Here is a 27,021-nt window from a genome sequence, read left to right as displayed (position 1 = left end):
ATTTAATGTAATAAATTATTACCTTCGTGATAGTTTGAACGGATATCTGTACGAAATATCGGAAAAGTAGCGGCGGAAATTACAATGAGTTACAGCTCCTTATGATAATCTGCCTTTGAAAGTATTATACCAAAGAACCTACAGATATTTAAAAACATTGTTTTAAAAGTTAATATTATTACCTAAAGTATTTCCTAAACCTAAATTTGAAACGAAGTACACCTAGCTAGCCTACTTATCCTAGAAAACATAATCTACTGAACACCAAATGAATTACTTGTTATAAAATTCAAATAAATAACACTACTCCCAATTTCTACCAACAAGCACTAAACACCAATATATAAATAGCACTAAATGGAACATGCACACACAAAATTTAAATAATTTTAATAGGTTTTAAGTACTTTTTCACTACAATAATGCAAGAGCTCTCTCAACAGCCGACCGTTCACAAGCGCATCCAACAATCCAACCTACGGCAGTTGTGGGTCAATGTATTTTGCATATACAATATTAAGAGTGGGAAAATTGTACTGTACGTGTATGATGAAAGTACAGCAAAGAAAGGTGCCAACGAGATGTGTTTGTTCCTTTATAACTACATAGAGGAGTACGTTCCACGTTCTGTGAAGGTCTTATATTTGTACTCTGACTCATATGCAGGTCAGAACAAGAATCATTCAATGATTTGGCTTCTGGCAGCTCTCACTGACACTCACCGGCTTGAAGAAGTTCATAGATTTCCAATTCGTGGCCATTCATACCTACCATGTGATAGGGATTTTGGACTCATCAAGCAAGCTGTTAATAAGTTAGACAGAGTGTATATACCAAAATAGTACAGTAGAGCCTCGATTATCCGACCTAAACGGGACCTGGAGTACGTCGGATCACCGAAAATGTCGGATAATACAGAATAACTTTGAAAATGAACTAAAACAAACAGGAAGGCTGTACTCTAGTACTAAAACAATGACATGTTTTACGGTGCTCTGTTTATTGAATTATCAATTCAATTGTACAGTACATCCAGTATTGAACGAAAACATTCCAGATGTCTTACGAAAAGAAACTTTTCTCCATAGGTATTAAGCTGCCTGCCTAATGCCGTATCGTTTCTTCCACCAATCAAGCCACCCAGCACTGGCAGGAAAATTAGGGTCCCCTTCATTAAACTCCTTCTGGAAATACACAGCCTTTTCCTGCAGAATGGGGCCAGATATTGGCAGCTCCTTCTCCCGGTGTTGAGATAACCAAAGAAATAGTGCTTCACTTACTTTTTCGTACTCACATTTTTCATTTTTTCTCTGCTCTGGTAGAGAAGCACTTTTAAATTTCTTCCCTCTGTTTTTTTTCCAGTCTCCCACTGTAACACATCCAACGTCCATAATCTGAAGCCACATTTTGAAGAATTTCCTCTTTGTCCAGTCTCTTTAATGCACTCAACTTGTCTTCCATAGAAACAATCACTTTCTTCCATATACTCGCTATACTCACAGAGGATATGAAAACTACAACATCCGCACCCAACCAATACTACAATGAACAATGACTGAAGACTCACTGCACCTGTCCTTGAGAAAAAAAAAACTGCCCTACTGCCAACGGTCAGGCCAGTGCTTGTCCCATGGTCGCACCCTCCACAGCGGGTGTGCCTGAATTTAGTCTCCACCAAAAGTTCAAATTAAGTCTACCAGTGTCGGATAACACGGAATGTCGGATAAGCGAAGGTCGGATGAGCGAGACTCTACTGTATGTGAGAATCATTGTAAACTGTGCCCAGAACAACAAATTTACAGTTCATATAGTAGGTACAGAGGACATTTTGGATTTCAACAGCTGCTGGCAAAATCTCTACAAAAAAGGAGGATTCACCATGGAATCTACAGAAGAGAAGTTGAACGCCAGTCAAAGGTATCATTCAGTCCTGCCAATTTCTGTAAATTCAAATATAAGTCAACAATTCCATACACTGTGACGACTTTCGACTTCATTGGTGGACTTGTAAAGCAAGCTTTTGATTTGAGTTTGCCAGGAAATCCTCGCATTAATCTTCCTCAATGCTCTGTGTACAACGGACGTGTTCCCATTAACTCGAACAAGATAGAAGACATCAAGAAAGTTATGAAGTACATTCCAATTTTGGAGTATTATGATGATATATTGAAATGTCCGACAGAAGAGAACTAGAGCCATACACAAGAAGAATACTTGATGCTACTCAGTGTTATGGAATACTACTATACATAACATTATTAAAAATTACAACATTACAAAATAAAGTTTTTGACAAGTTTATTGGATGTGATCATTAAAAAAAAAAAAAACACAAGAATATTAAACATTTAGCACATATAAATATTGACTGTAGAGTCATTTCTAAAAGGCCATTATTTTACAGATTTTGGAAGCTTATTCTGTACTTCCTAATGAACCAGACCCAACAAATTTTATTTCTTAACATCTATTATGACATTTAGATGTATTGTACAAAAAATTGTTGGTCTCAGATAAATAGTTTAAATGGTGCTTTTCTCAAAACTAATCTCCATGCACATGGAGCCTTTTAGAAATAACCAATTCAATTGTAAAATGAGGGAAACCTTTTGTTTTATTTCATGTGTGATCTGTTACTTGCTTGATGATGCTTGTTGTTTAAAGGGGCCTAAAATCTAAGGTCATCGGCCCCATGTGTTATGTTAATGTGAATACTGATGTGATAAGTTACAAAAATATATATACACACCCCCATCATTATAGACTGTTATGCCTTTCAGTGGTCAGTCTGCAAGCCTCTGTGAATTTACTAAACGTCGCCACAATCCCTTATCTGCAACTAGTGCTGTGGCCTCATTCAGTTCTATACCTCTTATCTTTAAATCGTTAGAAACTTGAGTCTAACCATCGTCGTCTTGATCTACTTCTACTTCGCTTACCCTCTATAACAGAGTCCATTATTCTCCTATGTAACCTATCCTCCTCCATTCGCATCATATGACTGCACCACCGAAGCCTGTTTATGCGCACAGCTTCATCCATCAAGCCGGCCCCGTGGTGTACGGGTAGCATGCCTGCCTCTCGCCCGGAGGCCCTGGGTTCGATTCCCAGCCAGGTCAGGGATTTTTCTCTTGACCTGAGGGCTGGTTCAAGGTCCACTCAGCCTATGTGATTAGAACCGAGGAGCTATCTGGCGGTGAGATGGCGGTCCCAGTCTCGAAAGCCCAGAATAACGGCCGAGAGGATCCGTCATGCTGACCACACGGCTCCTCGTACTGCAGGCCTTCAGGCTGAACAGCGTTCGCTGGCCAGGCCAAAGCCCTTTCAAGGGGAAAAGGGCCGTGGGGTTTGGTTTTGGTTGGTTTCATCCATCGAGTTCATTCCTAACTTAGCCTTTATCTCCTCATTCTGAGTACCTTCCTGCAATTGTTCCCACATGTTTGTACCAGCAATCATCCTTGTTACTTTCATGTTTGATACTTCTAACTTATGAATAAGGTATCCTGAGTCAACCCAGCTTTCACTCCCGTAAAGCAAAGTTAGTCTGAAAACAGACCGATGTAAAGATAGTTTTTTATGGGAGCTGACTTCCTTCTAACAGAATACTGTTGATCCCAACTGCGAGCTCACTACATTAGCTTTACTGCACCTAGATTCAATCTCTCTTACTATATTACCATGCAGGGAGAACACACATCCTAAATACTTGAAATTACCTATCTGTTCCAGCTTTATATCACAAATGTGACATTCAATTATCTTTGATTTCTTACCTACTGACATAAATTTAGTCTTCAAAAGGCTAATTTGCATACCATAGTCATTGCACCTTTTTTCAAATCCCAACATATAAGACTGCAGGCTTTCGGAACAATCTGCCATTAAGACCAAATCGTCAACACAGGCCACTGCTTACTACATTTCCACCTACCTGAATTCTTCCCCTGTCACTTTACACTTTTCAGCAGATGATCTATGTAAACTACGAACAACAAGGGTGAAAGATTACAGCCTTGTCTAACCCTTGTAAGTACCCTGAACTAAGAACTCATTCTACCATCAATTTTCACTGCAGCCCAATTGTCAACATAAATGCCTTTGATTGATTTTAACAGTCTACCCTTAATCCCATAGTCCCCCAGTATGGTGAACATATTTTCCCTCGGTGCCCTGTCATATGCTTTCTCTAGATCTGCGAAACATAAACATAACTGTCTATTCCTCTCATAGCATTTTTCAATTACCTGGTGCATACTGAAAATCTGATCCAGACAGTAAGTCTGTGGTCTGAAACCACACTGGCCTTCGTCCAACTTCCCCTCAACCACTGATTGCACCCTCCCTTCCAAGATGCCAGTGAATACTTTGCCTGGTATACTAATCAGTGAGATAGCTTGATAGTTATTGCAATCCTTCCTGTTCCCTTGCTTATACATAGGTGCAATTACTGCTCCTGTCCAATCTGAAAGTACCTTACCAACACTCCATGCTAACCTTATTACTCTATGAAGCCATTTCATCCCTGCCTTCCCACTATACTTCACCATTTCAGGTCTAACTTCATCTATTCCTGCTGCCTTATGACAATGGAGTTTATTCACCATCCTTTCCACTTCCTCAAGCGTAAGTTCACCAACATCATTTTCCTCCTCCCCATGAGCTTGGCTGTTTGCAACACCACCAGGAAGATTTCCTTTTACATTGAGAAGCTGTTCAAAATATTCCCTCCACCTCTCCAGTGATTCCCTGGAGAACACTGTTCATTTCCTTTTTCCCTCCCTTCCTAAGATTCTTTATTGGTGTCCAGAAAGGTTTCCCTGCTGCTTGACCTAGCCTTTCCAGGTTACAGTATTACCAAAATCTTCCCACAGCTCCTTTTTGATTCAACAACTATTTGTTTCACTCTGTTCTTTTCATCTATCTGCATCACTCCTTGTTTGGAGCCATATCTGATAAGCCTTCCTTTTTACGCTTGCAAGCTGCTCTCACCTCATCATTCCACCATGATATTCGCTTTTCCTCATCTTTACACACAGCTGTTCCTACGTATTCCCTTCCTGTTTCTACTACAGCATCCCTGTATGTCACCCATTCTCTTCCTATATCCTGAACCTGCTTACTGTCCACTGTTCAGAACTTCTCGCTAATTATATCCATGTACATCTGTCTAATTTTCTCGTCCGGAGATTTTCTACCCTTATTCGTTTAGACAGACAGATTTCACTTTCTCTATCCTAGGCCTAAAGATACTTAGTTCGCTACAGATCAGATAGTGGTCTGTATCACCAAAAAATCCCGAGAAAACCCCTACATTCCTAACAGATTTCCTGATTTCGAAGTCAGTTAAGATATAGTCTATTATGGCCTTGGTACCCCTACCCTCCCATGTGTAATAGTGAATAGTCTTATGCTTGAAGAATGTATTCGTAACTGCTAAACCCATACTAGCACAGAAGTCTGGCAAACAACTTCCCATTCCTATTAGGTTCCGTATCTTCCTCACATTTACCAATCACCCTTTCATATCCATCAGTTCTATTTCCAACTCTCACATTGAAATCACTCATTAACACTATCCTATCCTTGCTGTTGACACTGACAATGACGCTACTCAGTGCTTCATAAAACTCGTCAACTTCATCCTCATCTGCACCCTCACATGTTGAATACACTGAGACAATTCTCGTCCCTAATTCCTCAAACTGCCAAATCTTTTTTCTTTTTTTGCTATTTGCTTTACGTCACACCGACACAGATAGGTCTGATGGCAATGATGGGATAGGAAAGGCCTAGGAGTGGGAAGGAAGCGGCAGTGGCCTTCATTAAGGTACAGCCCCAACATTTCCCTGGTGTGAAAATGGGAAACCAAGGAAAACCATTTTCAGGGCTGCCAACAGTGGAGCTCGAATCCACTACCTCCCGGATGCAAGCTCACAGCTGCGCGCCCCTAACCGCACGGTCAACTCGCCTGGTACTGACAAATCTACCCACATCATTCACTCATTTACGTGCCTAACAGAAACTATGTTGCATGCAATAGTATTCCTGCTGAAACGCCCTACCCCACACTCTGCCATTCCCTTTTTAACACCCGCCATGTACACTTTATACTCTCCTATCCCTTCCTCATTATCTCTCCTTACCCAAATGTCACTTATTCCTAACACATCCAGATGCATCCTCTTTGCTGACTCAGCCAGTTCTAGATTCTTTCTTCCATAAGCCCCATTAATATTGATAGCTCCCCATCGAATTCAGTTTCGTTTGCCAAGTTGTTTCCAAGGAGTCCCTCGCCTGTCAAATGGGAGTGGGACTCCGTTACTCCCATACGTCCAAGGCTTGCTTAAAATGTTCTGAGCTCGCTGAATTCATGAAGCAGGATGCTAGCCTACCTACGCATAGTCCAAGTGAGGATCTCTCCTCTAACAGGTTAGGGACCACCGGTGGATTGTATAGTCCTAGCCACCTGAGCACAAGGAGGGCTATGACTCAGAATATGTCCGAGATGCCCACTCCCATTCCATAGCAACTGGTATCCCGACTCTCAGGACCACTTACTAAGCCACTCAGCCATTGTCCATGGTTCACGAACTAGGACATGACTACAGTAACCCACACCATGAACCATAAACTATAGACAGTTATTTTAAAATACTGACAGTTATTTAAATTCAGTGTAAGAATTATTTTTAAAAGTGCAGTTCCCACAAGGAATGTTATATGTTTTCTGAGGGTGAAGTAAGGCCAAAGTAAGATAGTCCAATTCACACCCTGCGATAGAGGAACATCATTGTGCTCTAGTTTGAATTAAATTCTGAGGGATCCATTTGCTGAACTCTACTGCCCAATTTATTGGGTCAATGCATAAGTTCATGCAGTTCTTATATTTTATGTTTTATTTTATTTTACTGTCACTGTCACGTACTGTAACTCACAATCACAATCATTCAGTGATGTATTCACCTCCACTCTCTATGACCTTCTGCCAACATTCAGGTAGCAGTTGAATGCCTCGCCTGTAGAACTGTTTTGGTTTTGACTGGAAGAAATCTGTTACCCATTGGTCAACAGAAGCTTTGTCAGGAAACACTTGCCCCTGAATGTGGTTAATAAAAGAGTGGAAAAGATGAGGGAGCAAGGTCAGGGCAATACGGAGGATGAGGAAGAGGTTCCCAGCCAAGTTCAGCAATCACACCTTTGGTCAATTGTGCTGTATACGGACGAGCGTTATCATGGAGCAATAATACCAATATAAATGGTCCATTATTGGACATTATAAATTTTCCAGCTCACTTATTCCTGGTTGCCAGCGTTTCGCCCCCATGTGCTAAGTTAGGCTCATCATTTGGTACTTAGCACACCCACCAAGACGCATGGCTAGTGCATACCATAGAGGCCACTCTTTTGTGAATTTCAAATTGGGTTCGATTTCATTTAACTTATCTAAAATTTCTTGACTATTAGTGCCGTCTTTGTTTATAATTACAAATGTATCATCTACATATCTCAACCATAAATCAATTCCTTTAATTTTTGCTATTATTTCGTTGTGCTCGATTGAATCAATGATTATATCGGCAAGGAAGCCCGATATTGGGTCACCCATTGCTAATCCTTCTCTTACAGAGAACATTATCCCAGCATCTACTGACATTTCTCGACAAGGTCTCTGACAATATTTCCTACCGGTACAAAGGGCCACTTCTTCTACAATAATTCAATTGATGCTTCAGTTTCGCCTTTACGTGTATCTACCTGTGAATGTTTTAGTACCTTCACGCTTATGACTTTAGAAGCGGCCTTGAAAATGTTGTATATATGTCATCCGTTTTTGTGCTTATGTTCACGCACTCCTTTCATTGGCATTACATCATTATCACATTGGTAATCCACTAACAAGTTTATTTGAACCATTTTAATTAGACAACGTATTTTTAATGGAAGAAGTTTTAGTCTCTGACAAGATAGTTTTAGTATACGGTAATCATTGACAGTGTTCCATTAACATGTTTTTATTAATGTATCAATATTCACATTTTATGTATCAATTTTAGTAACTAGCTAATCTTTTAGCTTCCATATGTAATATTATATGTACTTTTGAAGATCATTTTAGGCTGAAGATGACCTAAATTGAGGGTGAAACATGTCCCAAGTAAGTGTTATTGTGTTTATGTAACCACTATAAGTGGAAATAAAGTATTGAATAGGTGGATTAAAGTAAACCTTTATTATTTTTGAACTGTAAATTTTCAATACGGACCAAAAATGAGGTTTGTAACATGTAATATAACATGTAACATACCACTTGGTCGAACAGCTCGTCTTTTTTCTCCAAATTCTTCCCAGCCCAAACTTTGCACAAATTTGGAATGCTACTCTTTTGTCGGAAATCACCCAAAACAACAGAAATCACCCAGTTCTTGAGTCAGGTAATCCTGGTGAGGGTCCCATACACTGGAACCATACTCTAGTTGGGGTCTTACCAGAGATTTATATGCCATCTCCTTTACATCTTACTACAACCCCTAAACACCCTCATAACCATGTGCAGAGATCTGTACCCTTTATTTACAATCCCATTTCTGTAATTACCCCAATGAAGATCTTTCCTTATATTAACAACTAGAAACTTACAATGATCCCCAAAAGGAACATTCACCCCATCAACGCAGTAATTAAAACTGAGACGACTTTTCCTATTTGTGAAATTCACAACCTGACTTTTAACCTTGTTTATCAACATACCATTGCCTGCTGTCCATCTCACAACAGTGTCGAGGTCACGTTGCAGTTGCTCACAATCTTCTAACTTATTTATTACTCTATACAGAATAACATCATCCGCAAAAAGCCTTACCTCTGATTCCACTTGTTTACTCATATCATTTGTATATATTCTATAACAAAACATAAAGGTCCAATAATACTGCCTCGAGGAATTCCCCTCTTAATTATTACAGGGTCAGATAAAGCTTTGCCTACTCTAATTCTCTGAGATCTATTTTCTACAAATATAGCAACCCATTTAGTCACTCTTTTGTCTAGTCCAATTGCACTCATTTTTGCCAGGAGTCTCCCATGATCCACCCTATCAAATGCTTTAGACAGGTCAATCGCGATACAGTCCATTTGAACTCCTGAATCCAAGATATCTGCTATATCTTGCTGGAATCCTACAAGTTGAGCTTCAGTGGAATAACCTTTCCTAAAACCAAACTGCCTTCTATCGAACCAGTTATTAATTTCTCAAACATGTCTAATATAATAAGAAAGAATGCCTTCCCAAAGCTTACATACAATGCAAGTCAAACTTACTGGCCTGTAATTTTCAGCTTTATGTCTATCACACTTTCCTTTATACACAGGGGCTACTATAGCAACTCTCCATTCATCTGGTATAGCTCCTTCGATCAAACAATAATCAAATAAGTACTTCAGATATGGTACTATATCCCAACCCATTATCTTTAGTATATCCCCAGAAATCTGATCAATTCCAGCCGCTTTTCTAGTTTTCAAATGTCATTGTTATCATGTGTAAATTTTTAATACTTCTTGAGTATTAATTTCCTCCTCTATCTGGATATTATCTTTGTAACCAACAATCTTTACATACTGATGACTGAATACTTCTGCCTTTTGAAGATCCTCACATACACACTCCCCTTCTTCATTAATTATTCCTGGAATGTCCTCCTTGGAACCCGATTCTGCCTTAAAATACCTATACATACCCTTCCATTTTTCACTAACATTTGTATGACTGCCAATTATGCTTGCCATCATGTTATCCTTAGCTGCCTTCTTTGCTAGATTCAATTTCCTAGGAAGTTCCTTCAATTTCTCCTTACTTCCACAGCCATTTCTAACTCTATTTCTTTCCAGTCTGCACCTCCTTCTTAGTCTCTATATTTCTCTAATATAATAAGGTGGGTATTTACCATTCCTTACCACCTTTAAAGGTACAAACCTGTTTTCACATTCCTCAACAATTGCTTTAACCCTCCAATACTCGTGCAGAGTATTTTCACTCCAGTGCTTGCGTGGGGTAAAATATTACCCCATTCTTTCATGTATATTTACTGTAACTTAAAAATGAAATTATACTCTTTTCATGACTCACCTGACTAAGTGCCCTATAAATGAATAAAACACAATTAATATAAACACAATTAATATAACTCCTATTATTGCCATTAATATATACACCATGCAGAAAAGGTTTCTTGCATAAAAAGCAGACAATTTCATTCATAATAACACTCGAGTTCATGTAGTCTTAAAAACTAGAAATATGAAAATCAATCACACTTCATTACTATTTGAACACTGATGTTTAGCCTCTTTTAGTAACTATCGGTTTTCTTGTTGAGGCATTCTTCACACACGGTACTGAAATTGTCTTGGCACATGTACTTTTCACACAGCACACAAGAGTTTCCGCTTTTCCTGTCCCGACTTCTAGGACATAAAGAACATCGTCCGGATGATCCTGGTGTTTTTTTTTTTTTTTTTAAGAGTAGAGTCAGAGAGGTATGGGAAATTTCTTCCTTACCATTTAAACTCATTTTCAAGGCTTTCACTCTGATACTGTGAGGCAAATTTGTTTGTGCCGCTCTAACAGCTATCCTAAGTTTCACCAGTTCCATTGCAATTGAGCTTTCATCAATAAAAAAGTTAAACAATGTCACTGGATCCGTAACGCGACGTGTTTTCAGCCTAGAGCCAGGCAAGTACGATGAAACATTGTTGTGAGCACGAGTATGAATGTTTTTTGGAGGCACTATGGTGCTTCATTTAGTCACACCATCACGTCTATATATGTAGTTTTGGCAGGGCCTGTTTGAAGCATCGTCATTTTCACTCCCTGATGTATTGACACAGTCTTCTTCAGGTAAGTCACTAACATCCTGTTGTGAGAGTGAATCATGCTCTGATGTTTCTATGTTGTCCTCGTCACTGTTGTCTTCTGAATCCACTAGTCCTTCGTCAGATAATTCAGAAAGGAGTTGACAAATTTGTTCCTGGTCCTTGCTAACGTTCTTGGCTATATCACGACTCATATTTACAGCCTACACTAACTAGTCGTTCTCACAATAAACACACATGCAAGAATGAAAATTAACAAAACATGAATATGCCAATCTACTTCCGCCAGTGCTTGCATGGGGCAATATGTTACCCCAGTCAACTTTGTGTCACTACCGGAAAAGTACCGACGCATGAAGATTTAAGATAGACCGCTCAGGAGGCACCAAACAGTGTCCTTGAAAGGTACACAACAGCCCAGAAAGTACGCGACAGAAAAAAATCAGCGTCCGTTTTCCAAAGGTTGGTGTAATTTATTACCCTGCACGAGTACTGGAGGGTTAAACCCATCCCAGAGTCTGTTTACATTTTTATTTACCGTTTTCCAAGGATCATAGTTACTTTTTAGAAACTGCCTCATGCCTGCTTTATCAGCCATATGGTACTGCCTAATAGTCCTACTTTCAAGACCTTTCTATCACATTTATTTTTAACTACGACAAAAACAGCTTCATGATCACTAATACCATCTATTACTTCAGTTTCTCTATAGAGCTCATCTGGTTTTACCAGCACCACATCCAGGATATTTTCCCCTCTAGTTGGTTCCATCACTTTCTGAATCTGTTGTCCTTCCCATATTAACTTATTTGCCATTTGTTGGTCATGCAACTTGACAGGTTCGATCCTGGCTCAGTCCGGTGGTATTTGAAGGTGCTCAAATACGACAGCCTCGTGCCGTAGATTTACTGGCACGTAAAAGAACTCCTGTGGGACTAAATTCCGGCATGTCAGCGTCTCCGAAGACCGTAAAAGTAGTTAGTGGGACGTAAAGCAAATAACATTATTATTATTATGTTGGTCATGCTTCCTGTCCTTTGCATTTCCTTCCCAATTGACATCTGGTAAATTCAGATCTCCCACTACAATCACATTCCTTTCCATGTCGTTTCCCACATAGCTGATTATCTTATCAAATAATTCTGAATCCGTGTTAGCGCTACCCTTTCCCGGTCTGTACACTCCAAATATATCAAGTTGCCTATTATCTTTAGAAATGCGCCTCACACCTAGAATTTCATGTGTGTCATTTTTAACTTTTTTGTAGCTTACAAATTCTTCTTTCACCAGAATGAATACTCCCCCTCCCACTTAAGTAGGTTAGGAACTGCCAATGCTTAACTGTGATTTTAAGAAAGTAACGCACATTCTTCAAAGCTATCATTCGAAACTATACGACAATCGAATTTGAAATTTAGAGTAGATATGAACATTCTTGCGGCAATTTGAAAGTGAATATTGACAGCAGTTCACCATCAGTTCTTTACTTTTAATTCTTTTTTTCTTTTTTTTGTGAAGAAATATTTTTAACATATCTGAAATCAAATGTAAACGAGATCACCTGACTGTGATATAATCAAAAGTGACAAAGTGACTGCTACATTATGGTTTTTTGAGCTTCAATTCTTCTTAACAACATTCCTTACGACTTTGATCAAGTTCACAAGCTACTCACTAGATAGCAAATTTAGGCAGGTCACTCACTCTCTGTAGTAGGCAGTGCAATAATAGGAAACAAAATCTGTGCCAGGGCCAAGAACCAGAACGGGGAAGCTTCCATGTTCCACACGTTAGTTCACAGTACTTCACGAAAACGAGAACTGGAACCTTGAAGTAAACTTAACCTAATATTTCGCAATAAGCTGGAAGTTGAGTGTATACTACAGTTCCGTGAAGTGTGCGACATGAAACAATGTGATAATTTCTTATTTTTAAAAAATATATTTTCCTATAAGGTTAGGTTAGGAGTATCTGACTTTGTGAACGGGAATTTTAGTTCAGGTTAAATAAAAAATAACGGAGTCATTCTTCACAAGTTGTCATTCATTCAAAAATGGTGGATGCCTGGTTTGGCGATATGAATCAGAACGAACAAGGAACAAGGAACCAAGGAAAGAGTTGCGGTTGCTATCTCTCGATTCAGCTTTCGATTCACAAATGAGTCGATTCATTTCGTACACTGAATCACGATTCAATCGTTCAGTGCAATGATTCATTTGTTATGAATCACTTGTTCAGAATCTTCCCATCTCTACAGCTAACCGTCAACTAGGTGATCGTGTCTACCAAATCCAACCCCTCTTTGAAAAACCAAAATTTTGAGAATGCCTTGACAATGAGGAAAGACACTGTTTCGTCCAAATATTTAGCAAACGTCCTGTGTGGGAATCGGCTGCGCATGTGGCGAGGGGCAATCAAGGGGGGTTGCGTTTCTCCCACTCCTCCCGCTGCCCAATCTTCGTCTGGGAGCGTGTTGCTGTGGATGATTGACAGGCCCCTTGATCATTCCTAGATCAAGTTCTTAGTTCCAAGCACAGTTTCAATAGGCATTTTTAGTTCTATAGTTTGGTCTGGTAATAATATAAGCTTATATTGTGCTGTGATATAGACTTTGAATTGTTCATTGTTCAGCTATTAGACTTGTTAGTTGTTCGACTCTATTGTGAAATGTACGTAGTGGACATGACTTCTAAGTCCTCTTTAAAACATTTTGCACCGAGCTCGATAGCTGCAGTCGCTTAAGTGCAGTCAGTATCCAGTATTCGGGAGATAGTAGGTTCGAACCCCACTATCGGCAGCCTTGAAGATGGTTTTCCGTGGTTTCCCATTTTCACACCAGGCAAATGCTGGGGCTGTACCTTAATTAAGGCCACGGCTGCTTCCTTCCAACTCCTAGCCGTTCCTTGTCCCATCGTCGCCATAAGACCTATCTGTGTCGGTGCGACGTAAAGCAACTAGCAAAAATATATATATTTTGCGCCTCCTTTCCAATCCTCTCTCCAAATACAAACACATACATTAGTACAGTCACCACAGTTACACAGGTTATCAGACAAATCTTCACACTTGCTTAGGGTTACCACATTACCCGTTTTTAACATGAACCACCCACCACTGAGATCCTTCCCCCAAACCCCCGTTCATTTTTGCTAGATAACACCCCCCCCCCCCTTTTTTTATAGAATCAAATTATTTAATACATATGATTTTAATTTATTTCGGTCCCTAGCAGTCTATACATGGGAATACAATACCTACTTTTATCTAGCTTTCTAGATAATTCTTCACACTAAGCATTTTATTCTATTTTATTTTTATAGATTTGAGTATATTTTTTAACATGTCTGCCCTCTAGTGAGTCTTTACTGTACTCAGTTTTAAAGTTGTAAAACAATGAAGGTGCCACTCAGTTCTTGTTTGTATTTAACTGGTTAACTCTTGAAAAAGTAGGTAGAGTAGCAAGATGTGCAAAGGTTGCAGAGAAATGGCACCAATGCATGTCCACTAATGTTGATTACGCTGAATTGTTAAGAGTGGTACAGTACTTCTTTGTCATATCTGCACACACTGCAGCTGTAGAGGGAAAATTTTCTCTTCTGAATTTTCAGTGGATGGACAAGTGAAATAAGTTCACAGTTGAAAATGTAAAATTGTTAATTGTACTGTACAACACGAAAAATGCAACATGTGTACAGTACTTTTGTTCTACAATTTGTTTTATGTCGCACTGCCACAGATAGGTCTTGTGGTGACGATTCGATAGAAAATGGCTAGGAGCAGGAAGGAAGCGATCGTGGCCTTAATTAGGGTACAGTCCCAGCAATTTCCTGGTGTAAAAATTGGAAACCACAGAAAACCATCTTCAAGGCTGCCAACAGTTGGATTCGAGCCCACTATCTCCCGAATGTAAGCTGACAGCCATGCAACTCTAACCCAAACCACACAGCCAGTCAGTCATTTATCAGTATAACAGTATTGTCTCTAGAATTTATGTTCTAAAATAATAGAAGTCCAAGCCAGTTAAAAATATGTGAAACAAACCACTGAATATGAATTACCCCAGTTTTTAAACTTTACAGTCTGGTAACACCCACCCCTGGCTTTTTTCATTTTCAAATAGGGTAACCCTACTCTTACTGAGTACAAGGGGTTGATGACCTTGAAGTCCTAAGCCCATCATGAAACTACAACAACATATTATGTACATTAACTTCTTAGTTTGTTTCATCATCTTACATTTTAAAAAACAGGCAAGCATACCAGGATGCAGTATTCTTTTATCCATGGCAAAATGAATTGTGAATAATTCTTAGTCTAATCAGTATTCTACTTTCAAACTTTTGTTACTTTCTCAATGGACTCTTCCAAGTATTTGTAATGGCTTGATATTTTTCTTCTTCTTCTTCTTCTTCTTCTTCAGCTTTTCCTACACCTGCGGGGTCACAGGTGCAAACTTGTTGGCAGGGTGTTGTATGAATATGAAGAGAGTGTTGGGGAAAACACAAATACCTAGTCCCCGAGCCAGAAGAACTAATCAGATGTGATTAAGTTACTACTGATGTTACAATAATAAGTCCCCAACCCATCTGGGAATCGAACCCAGGACCCTCTGAACCGAATGCCTCAACGCTGACCATTCAGCTAAGGAGTCAGAGAGTTTGATATTTTCCTTATGTCTGCGTTCTTCGAGATGTTGATTTCAGTGTCGTGTAATTTCAACCAGTGCATATGCTAACATAAGTTAACAAGAGAGGTCTAATTTTCTCATTGATGATGCTTGTTGTTTTAAGGGGTCTAACATCGAAGGTCATCGGCCCTAATTTTCTCATTCACTATTCGTAAAGCGATAATTACTTGGTGACAAAAAATATGAAATAATTAGTAGAAGTGACGAATGATAAAGACTTTGTTTATGAAAGTGGCCATAGAAACAATACCGAGTAAAAAACAGCTGTGCATCAAACATCAAGGGTTTTCTTTCAATGAATCTCTTCATGAAGTTGATAAGGACTAGGCCCCATTAGCTATGAGACTTCATCTTTATAAACATGCTAACTTCTCACCATGAAGTGCAACTTCATCACATATTTGTATGTTCTATCTGTGTAATATCATTCTAAAACAGTTGTTCACGTTTATTATTATATCATCAGTAGTAACATTATTAGGCCTATAGCAAGTAGTGAAAGTAGTGCAGTTGTATAACTGAATATTTTGTTTAATAACACTGATAAAAAACGAAATACTCCTTTAAATGAAGGTAAGTGATCTTTATGCATTGTGAGACGTGCTGATAACAAATATCACATCTGTTTCCCTGTATCACCTAAATTGTTTACAGAACACTCACATTTATAGTTCTATGGTTTCAGGTCTTCACAACTGGCTCCACATCCGGCTTAGTGGTTGGTTCCTAGTAAATGGACAAGAACAGTTTAGCGACCTTGTATGTTTATGACTGGCACTTAATATTTCGTGGAGGAAATATCTAGCAGTAGAGTAATGCCCTGTTCCTCTGTTTAAAATTTGTTCTTTTGCGGGTGAGTCAAGTCTTAACTTCCTTTCCGATCACTTCGCGAGTAGCGAGTAACCGTATTTTATGTTTGTGTATTTTTGTGAAATTGTAAATGTATCAATCAATCAATCAATCAATCAATCAATCAATCAATCAATCAATCAATCAATCAATCAATCAAGCAATCAATCAATCAATCAATCAATACTGACCTGCATTTAGGGCAGTCGCCCAGGTGGCAGATTCCCTATCTGATTTCAAAGAAACTGGAAATTTATTGAACGTCTCCCTTGGTAAGTTATTCCAATCCCTAACTCCCCTTCCCATAAATGAATATTTGCCCCAGTTTGTCCTCTTGAATTCCAACTTTATCTTATTATTGTGATCTTCCCTAATTTTATAAAAGCCACTCAAACTTATTCGTCTACTAATGTCATTCCACGCCATCTCTCCGCTGACAGCTCAGAACATACCACTTAGTCGAGCAGCTCTTCATCTTTCTCTCAATTCTTCCCAACCCAAACTTTGCAACATTTTTGTAACGCTACTCTTTTGTCGGAAATCACCTAGAACAAATCGAGCTGCTTTTCTTTGGATTTTTTCCAATTCTTGAATCAGGTAATCCTGGTGAGGGTCCCATACACTGGAACCATACCCTAATTGGGGTCTTACCAGAAACTTATATTCCCTCTCCTTTACATCCTTACTACAACCCCTAAACTTACCAAGGGAGATGTTCAATAAATTTCCAATTTCTTTGAAATCATTTAGGAAAAGGCTAGGAAAGCAACAGATAGGGAATCTGCCACCTGGGCGGCTGCCCTAAATGCAGATCAGTATTGATTGATTGATTGATTGATTGATTGATTGATTGATAAACACCCTCATAACCATGTGCAGAGATCTGTACCCTTTATTTACAATCCCATTTATGTGAATACCCCAATGAAGGTCTTTCCTTATATTAACACCTAGATACTTACAATGATCCCCAAAAGGAACTTTCACCCCATCAACGCAGTAATTAAAACTGAGAGGACTTTTTTTATTTGTGAAACTCACAACTTGACTTTTAACCCCGTTTATCAACATACCATTGCCTGCTGTCCATCTCACAACATTATCGAGGTAACGTTGCAGTTGCTCACAATCTTGTAAATTATTTATTACTCTATACAGAATAACATCATCCGCAAAAAGCCTTACCTCTGATTCCACTCCTTTACACATATCATTTATATATATAAGAAAATACAAAGGTCCGATAATACTGCCTTGAGGAATTCCCCTCTTAATTATTACAGGGTCAGATAAAGCTTCACCTACTCTAATTCTCTGAGATCTATTTTCTAGAAATATAGCAACCCATTCAGTCACTCTTTTGTCTAGTCCAATTGCACTCATTTTTGCCAGTAGTCTCCCATGATCCACCCTATCAAATGCTTTAGACAGGTCATTCGCGATACAGTCCATTTGACCTCCAGAATCCATGATATCTGCTATATCTTGCTGGAATCCTACAAGTTGAGCTTCAGTGGAATAACCTTTCCTAAAACCAAATTGCCTTCTATCGAACCAGTTATTAATTTCACAAACATGTCAATATAATCAGAAAGAATGCCTTCCCAAAGCTTACATACAACGCATGTCAAACTTACTGCCCTGTAATTTTCAGCTTTATGTCTATCACCCTTTCCTTTATACACAGGGGCTACAATAGCAACTCTCCATTCATCTGGTATAGCTCCTCCAACCAAACAATAATCAAATAAGTACTTCAGATATGGTACTATATCCCAATGCATTGTCTTTAGTATATCCCCAGAAATCTGATCAATTCCAGCTGCTTTTCTAGTTTTCAACTTTTGTATCTTATTGTAAATGTCATTGTTATCATATGTAAATTTTAATACTTCACTGGCCTTAGTCTCCTCCTCTATCTCAACATTTTCCTTGTAACCAACAATCTTTACATACTGCTGACTGAATACTTCTGCCTTTTGAAGATCCTCACATACAAACTTCCCTTGTTCATTAATTATTCCTGGAATGTCCTTTTTGGAACGTGTTTCTGCCTTAAAATACCTATACATACCCTTCCATTTTTCACTAAAATTTGTATGACTGCCAATTATGCTTGCCATCATGTTATCCTTAGCTGCCTTCTTTGCTAGATTCAATTTTCTAGTAAGTTCCTTCAATTTCTCCGTACTTTCACAGCCATTTCTAACTCTATTTCTTTCCAGTCCGCACCTCCTTCTTAGTCTCTTTATTTCTCTATTATAATAAGATGGGTCTTTACCATTCCTTACCTCCCTTAAAGGTACAAACCTGTTTTTGCATTCCTCAACAATTTCTTTAAACCCATCCCAGAGTCTGTTTGCATTTTTATTTACCGTTTTCCACCGATCATAGTTACTTTTTAGAAACTGCCTCATGCCTGCTTTATCAGCCATATTGTACTGCCTAACAGTCCTACTTTTAAGACCTTCCTTTCTATCACATTTATTTTTGACTACGACAAAAACAGCTTCAAGATCACTAATACCATCTATTACTTCAGTTTCCCTATAGAGCTCATCTGGTTTTATCAGCACCACATCCAGGATATTTTTCCCTCTGGTTTGTTCCATCACTTTCTGAATCAGCTGTCCTTCCCATATTTATTTGCCATTTGTTGGTCATGCTTCCTGTCGTTCGCATTTCCTTCCCAACTGACATCTCGCAAATTCAGATCTCCTGCTACAATCACATTTCTTTCCATGTCGTTTCCCACACAGCCGACTATCCTATCAAATAATTCCGAATCCGCGTCAGTGCTACCCTTTCCCGGTCTGTACACTCCAAATATATCAAGTTGCCTATTATCTTTAGAAATGAGCCTTACACCTAGAATTTCATGTGTCTCATCTTTAACTTTTTCGTAGCTTACAAATTCTTCTTTCACCAGAATGAATACTCCCCCTCCCACTATTCCTATCCTATCTCTACTATACACACTCCAGTTACAAGTAACTATTCTCATTTTGGTTCCGTATTGAAGTTGACGTATGTCTCAAATATTATTACAATATTATAAGTCCACCTGTTCAATACAATACAATATGATCCACTGTTTCATATGGTCAAAAAAAATTTATACATAATACATAAAAGTCAAAGGTACATGGTTCACCCTCCTTACGGGCATCATCAGCCTATATCAATCTTAAAAATAATACAAATAGAGACATTCTAATCTTATAAATTATAGGTTAAAATGTTGAAAAATGATTTCGTAAAACATTATACAATAACATCTAAAACAACGATAATGCACCAAAGTATGTTAAAAGAGAGTGAATTAACAGTTTTGAAGATTAAAACGTGATTAGACATGAAATTTTGAGAGTTTAAAACTAAAATGGATCCATTTTTTTATAATATCATTAAGACTGTGATGGCCTTGAGTGTAAACACAATCATCAAACGGGGATGTTTCTTCAATTCCCAAGTTGAATCCAAGATCATTTTTCAACATTTTAACCTATAATTTATAAGATTAGAATGTCTCTATTTGTATTATTTTTAAGATTGATATAGGCTGATGATGCCCGTAAGGAGGGTGAAACATGTACCTTTGACTTTTATGTATTATGTATAAACAAATTTTGACCATATGAAATAGTGGATCATATTGTATTGTATTGAACATGTGGACTTATAATATTGTAATAATATTTGAGACACACACTCCAGTGCCGTGAGAAAATTTCTGCATCCATTATATCATTTCTCAGCCATGATTCAACTCCTATTACAATATCTGGTAAATATATTATCTATTAAATTACGTAATTCTATTCCTTTCTTTACAATACTTCTACAGTTCAACACTAACAATTTTATGTCATCCCCACTTGATTTCCAGTTCCCTGTTCCCTTATCACCGCTCCCTAGGCCACCCTGTTTCCCTGAATATACCTCCCTTGTGCACAGTGAAGTGATGTTTATGTTGTATTTTAACAAAACGATAACAGCATTCATCATAATTGTTTTTGTAAAGGACTATATTATAACTCAATAAGTTTGTCATGTCACGCAAATGTGTGACTATATAACAGGAATCAATTGAGGGATGTTCCACCATTCAACACTTTATATTATATATAACATTCATTAAAAGAAAACCAGTTCCGATTCCCTTGGAATCATCATTAGTTATAAGTTACAAATTATGAATATGTGAATAACCCGAACTTGTTTTGTAATGTTTGCGGGGAATTTACCCTGAGGTCACAGAGAAATACTATCACTCCTATAGTAAAGAAAGCATCTGAGTTGTATTTTGGATGTAAAGAAGATGAGGGGAAAAAGCTGGGCAACAGATAAAATTAGTTGTCATTACTTGCAAACTTTATGTGGTTGACTTAATAGCACTCACAAATCAATGGCCTTCAGAAACCCTGTAATATGGACAGAACAGAAAGATCATCCTACGGATTGTTACTTCTTTTTAACAAACATAGTGGGATATAGTTCTAAATCAAAACATTCCATATTATATCCTGATGTTCCTTCAGCCAAGAAACCTATGAGTCATGATTTTATACCAATTCCTAAGCCTCCTAAAGAATGGACAGTGGATGAAAAGAGAACCAAGCAGTGGTTCTCCAGATGACAAAATTGGGCCCCATATTCAAACACCGATCCAAATTTCCCTGATCCAAATATACCTCACTTTATTTCCCAGTCTGAACTAAATAATCTAATCAGACACCTCAACATTTCTTAAGTTCAAGTGGAATTATTAGATTCTCGCCTTTAAGGGTGGAATTCATTACAAGGTGGAGTTAAGGTGTCATACCGGAAATGCCAACAATCACCGACACCTTTTTTTTCTTCTGTTAGTAATAAGTTAACTTGCTGCAATGATGTATAAGGCCTTCTGCAAGAACTTGGAAGAAGTCACAACCCAAAGAAGTGGAGACTATTTTTAGATTCATTTAAGAATTGTTTAAAAGTAGTATTGTTGCATAATGGGAATATATACTCATCAGTACCCCTTGCCTATCCTTTGTCCATGAAGAAAACACATGAAAATAAGGATAATATATTAAAAGTGATAAATTATGAAAAAATATGGTTGGCAGATATGCAGAGACCTCAAAATGATTGGTATACTGTTAGGCATGCAGTCTGGGTTTACCAAATTTAGTTGCATTCTTCACAAATGGGACAGTCAGGCAAAAGATAAACATTACAAAATTGTGGACTGGCTCATACAAAAAAAAACTTAATTCCTGGAGAGAAGAGTGTTAAGAATCACCCTCTACTTGAGATAGACAAGATTTTGTTACCACCATTGAATATAAAGTTAGGGCAGATGAAAAATTTTGTTAAGACATTGGATAAACACAGTGAGGGTTTAGATTACTTGAGAACAAAAAATTTCCTAAACTCAGTGATAGTAAGTTAAAAGAAAGCATGTCTATTAGGCTGCAAATCCGTGAGATCATTCATGTTGAAAACTTTGTGGAATTGCTAACAGAAAAAGAGAAATGCACATAGTTAGTTTTCAGGCAAGTATGCTATAATTTTCTTGAAAATGTGAAAGCTGACAACTACAAGGAACTTACTAAGAACCTGTTGACGTGTTATCAGTGCATGGGATGCAATATGTCCTCGAAAATTCACTTTTAACATTCGTATTTGGACTTCCCCTGCTAACTTACGTGCGGTTAGTGACGAATGCGGCGAGAGATTTCACCAGGATATTTCTGTCACGGAGATATGACATGCAGGAAAATCGGTACAGAACATGTTAGCAGACTGACTGTTGGAACTTTGAGGAAGAGGTGGCAGTTACAAACAGAAGAGTTCAAGAAAGAAATTTTGAAAATGTGAGAAAAAATGTACTTTCTTCCCCTGATTTTGGAATTAAAATTCTTCACTGAACAGTCAAAATTAGTCCTATATATATTTGAATATTTCATAATTATTCTCTTCAATATTTAAATATTATTTCATGAGCAAACAAACAAAAATAATTTCAAATTTAGAAGTATTAATACAAAGAGAATTAAATTTTTATTAAAAACAAACAAATGAAAATCCAGGGAAAACGATAGGTGATAGAGCATTTCTACTTTCAGATTTGGATTTAGCAGGGTCAAATTATAAATAATCACCTATTTTCATTCAAGGGAGCAGAAAAAGGTTTGAATTTGTTTATCAGTGTAATGTAAATCACTCATTATAAAGATTCTACGTTCCCACATGGTTGGTATGCAGTACCAAGCTTTATGTTTCACATTAATGTTGAATATAATTTTCTGTTAATGATGTATTATTAGATTCTTAAGTGTACAAATAGATATAGCATTTTTTCTTATCCCATTTAAGAGGAAGTAGACCTACTGTACTTATACATGGTGTTTTACCAATAAACTGGTTCAGTAAAATTTACCCAGTGCGCACTCGTACACTAGAAATCTGAGCACACGTCCTAACGGGTTAAAATATCCCGCTTGTGGACCTTAAAATAGTTATTACTAGGGCTCGGATGTTTAAGACCTAAAAATAGCCCAAATAAGCAAGCAAATATTACCTCAAAAGTGATGAAATATGACGTAAAAATTACAAAATATGACCCGAAAATGGTTAATCAAAATATGGCCATTTTAAAATAAGGTATAAATCGAAACGGCAATTCCTCTGATAGATATTTGTTAGCTAAATTCTTTATTCTTACGTTCATATTAATTTTCAGTGTAATGAGATGCTTGCTTGTTGTTTTAAGGGACCTAACATCGAAGGTCATCGGCCCTCAGTGTAATGTAAATCACTCATTATAAAGATTCTACGTTCCCACATGGTTGGTATGCAGTACTTTTCCTAAACATCCTAGCCCTAGTTATGAGCATGTTTAGCAGTTATTAATAGTCTATTGTCCTTGATTCACTTATCAAACATTTGTGAATACATACCTATAAAGTACTAAGTTCACTATAACTATCAGATCACACAACATTTTAAAAGTCCATGTGATTGTTGTACTGAAAGTTCAACACTTCTCATAATTTCAATACTTGCATGAATTTCTAAGCTAGCAGCTTCTAAACGAGTAATTGCACTCAATATAATTCCAAAATTCGACTTAATAAATGCCAGACTTTCTGACAAACTGTTGGAAACAATTCCTGCGCAATCTTGATAGAAAAGGCAGAGTATTCCACTTGTATTAACTGCAGATATGATACCAAGAAGCAGTTTTGTGGATACTAGTTCACATTTGATAAGATGAAGATGATTTTGCACAGCCACAGTTGTCGTCAAAGCCGAAATATGACGTTTCTAGGAAAATAGCTCAAAATATGACCTTATGACAAAAAACAGCCAAAATATGCATTTATATGTCAAATGAAAATCACTTAATTGTGACAATAATAACATGACTTGCACCCAAATCCAATCAGGCAAGAAAATAGAGACAAAGAAAAAAAATTCCGACTTTTCCAAAACATCCTAGCCCTAGTTATTAGGTTTAACAGGACAGTAGACAACGTCAGCTGAATCGTTGCTTACATGATGAGCACACAACAGCTGAACACGTGTCAACAAGCGAGTTAAGAGGTAGCGAATTGGGAAGAGAGAAAGTGCACTAAGCAGACCTCTTACACTACCTATATGACCATGCCCTGCCGGACACTCAGAAGGGCGTTTGCTAAGTATTTGGACTATATGGCTCCTTGGCAAAGTTGTTTAGTTTTCAGAAAGTACATTCCTAACAAAGCTCACACATATAGAATTAAGCTGTATAAACTCTGTACAAAAGAAGGCTATACTGTTAGAACGAAGATCTATGCAGTAAAATCTAGTGCGAGAGAAAACGGAGTGGGTCATGCTCATTCTGTTGTAATAGAGCTTCTAAGAGTGTTTCTAAATTAAGGCTGTATCCTTTGTGATGATAATTTCTACACCAGTGTACCTCTGGCAGAAGAACTTCTAAGGAACAAAACATTTGTGTGTGAGACCCTTCATAGCGATAGATGTTGACTGTCATTGATTGTGAAACTGAAAAGAAATAAAGAAAAGAGAGGTGGTGGGTAAAATAAGTCAACACAGTACTAGAGTCATCAAGTGGGTTGACAAGCGACCTGTTCTAATGCTTTTAACACTGCCAAGCCGTAGTGACTGTCTAGTAGACTCTGAAAAGAAAAATGGAGACAGTGAACATGTAAGGAAGCTTCTCACTATCGTCGATTACAGTGGAGCTATAAATGGGGTTAATTTCAGAAATCAAATGTCTTCATATTATTCAGGTCTATGGAAAGGATTAAAATAGTACAGGAAAGTAGCCCTAGAAGTTATCATTGGAAAGGCCTTGGTTAATGCTTGAATACTTCACACCATAACGTCTGGGAAAAAAAAAAAAAACACAATACTACAGTTTCAAGAGGAGGTCGCGAGAACCCTGGCTAGACCACAGTCAGAACCTGTCATTAGTCCTGGGAGGAGATGTGCACACACTCTGTCAGAGATAGAAGGACCAGCCTGAAAAGACTGATGACAATCTGTAGTTTGCTATCAAGTTCAGTGAGAAAGTGACATATCAAAAGAAGCTGACAAGAAAACCAACCGCGAGATAACATACTGTGAGGAATGCTGTGCACTGGATGTTTTAAAGTTCATAAATACTGAAATTGAACTTACTATGCTCAAAATACAAATTGCTGTATAATAATAAAAAAATTAGTGAAATCAAAAGTGTAAATATTTTTGGAAATTTCAAGATCACTGAAAAATATAGCCAGTTAGGTTCAAATAGAGAACAGTATTATTAAAAACTACTTACTTTTATATGCAATGCCTCATTCTATTGTAGAGTGTAAACCATCAATATGGAATGATACTAATATCTTGTAATTATGCCTCACCACACCATAATGCTTGGACCACCAAAATGATCATGTCTGAAAATGTTCCTGGGTGCATTACGTGTTCCCACCTCTCACCAGATGAGGGTACATCTAGAATCACTACTCAGACTGAATATGCTCTCATCTGAGAAGAGCACGCAACCCCACTCCTCGTCTGTCTAGACCTGATGCTCTTGGCACCATCGCAAACGGTGCCACCAATGTGCGGGTGTCAACGGAACACAACATAATGGTCATCGGGCAAACAGACCACCCCCACGCAGTCACCGTGCCACTGTGGAGCATGAGACTGGTGCCTTGCAGTCCTGTTAAATGTGGTTGCAATGGACCCGCTGTTTGACATTGAGTCTCTTCTTGCCTGTTGCACAATGTAGCAGTCATCTGCTACTGTGGGTGACCATGGTCGACCCCTTTCCCTCCTTTGGGCAGCAGTGCCTATGGTTTGGAATGCCCTCCATGCATGTGAAATAATGCTGTGAGCAATACCAAACTCCTGGGCTACACTTGTCGCACTTCGCCCTTCTTCCTTCTTCCAGTTTCCCGATGATTCTTCCCCATGTGAAGTCATCCAAATGTTTTCTATGGGCCATGTTGTAATGAATACCACCACCACAGTGCACCGTAATAGCTTGCTGACTGACTCACACTGTCTTGTCCAATTCCTTCAACTGCCTCGTTTTTAGGGGCCAGACCATTTGGCGCTATAGTCGCGCTGACCTCACACCAGGCTTCTATGCACATGTGGGAGACCTCTGGCAACATGTTACCGCACTTTCATTCATTTCTACCAAGTAGTAGATATGTTACGTTGCTTTATCTATCTTGTCCTTAAGTTTTGCACAGCAGTATAGGTTCATTTATTGTTTGTCTAAATGTGAATTTATACTCCTATAAGTCTACCTTTTTAACATGCCTGCCTCTTACCCGGAGGCCCTGGGTTTGATTCCCAGCCAGGTCAGAGATTTTTACCTGGACCTCAGGGCTGGTTCGAGGTCCACTCAGCCTACGTGATTAGAATTGAGGAGATCTGACGGTGAGATAGCGACCCCGGTCTCAAAAGCCAAGAATAAAGGCCAAGAGGATTTGTCGTGCTGACCACATGACACCTCGTAATCTGCAGGCCTTCAGGCTGAGCAGCGGTCACTTGGTAGGCCAAGGCTCTTCAAGGGCTGTAGTGCCATGGGGTTTGGTTTGGTTTTTTAATAAATCTACTTTTACCAACATATAGAAACAGATGTTACGCACTGTACTGTTCTACGTGAGGCATGGATAACTCGTGGACTTGAATTATTATTGCCGCTAAACTGAATGCTAATGGAATGCCCTACTGAGGAATGCAAGAACTCAACATGTCTTACAGCTACCAGTCTCATTATTTCGAAATAATATATTTTCATCATCCACCGGCATCCTGCAGAACTACTTCCTTAGCATGTGTCACACCTGCCTCATGGTGGTACACCAGCGAAGTACAATACAAGACATCGGTAATTCGTGACTCACACACACTTAATGCCAACATTGCAACAATAGCAGGGAACATGTTAATATAAAAGTTACACTACCAACAGAAATGAAACTTCAAATTATGAATACATTAAACCATTATTCAAAGTCCCAATTCTGTGAAGAATGCTCAATAAATAGTCAACAAAAATGTAATCATACACATACTAAGTGAACATCTCGCCAATGATGGGGACAGGTATAACA

At 38.2% G+C, this 27,021-nt stretch overlaps 1 protein-coding gene across 3 annotated transcripts in view; it reads right to left on the bottom strand.

Annotated features, from left to right (window-relative positions):
- Positions 1-27,021, bottom strand: part of LOC136862781 (zinc finger protein ZFP2) — an 88,774-nt gene that overhangs the window by 10,349 nt on the left and 51,404 nt on the right. The window lies entirely within an intron of this gene.

The sequence above is a fragment of the Anabrus simplex genome, chromosome 2 (assembly GCF_040414725.1).
Source record: "Anabrus simplex isolate iqAnaSimp1 chromosome 2, ASM4041472v1, whole genome shotgun sequence".
Lineage (NCBI taxonomy): Eukaryota > Metazoa > Arthropoda > Insecta > Orthoptera > Tettigoniidae > Anabrus > Anabrus simplex.
The sequence above is the reverse complement of the archived record's forward strand: the minus strand, read 5'-3'. Positions and strand labels throughout refer to the sequence as shown.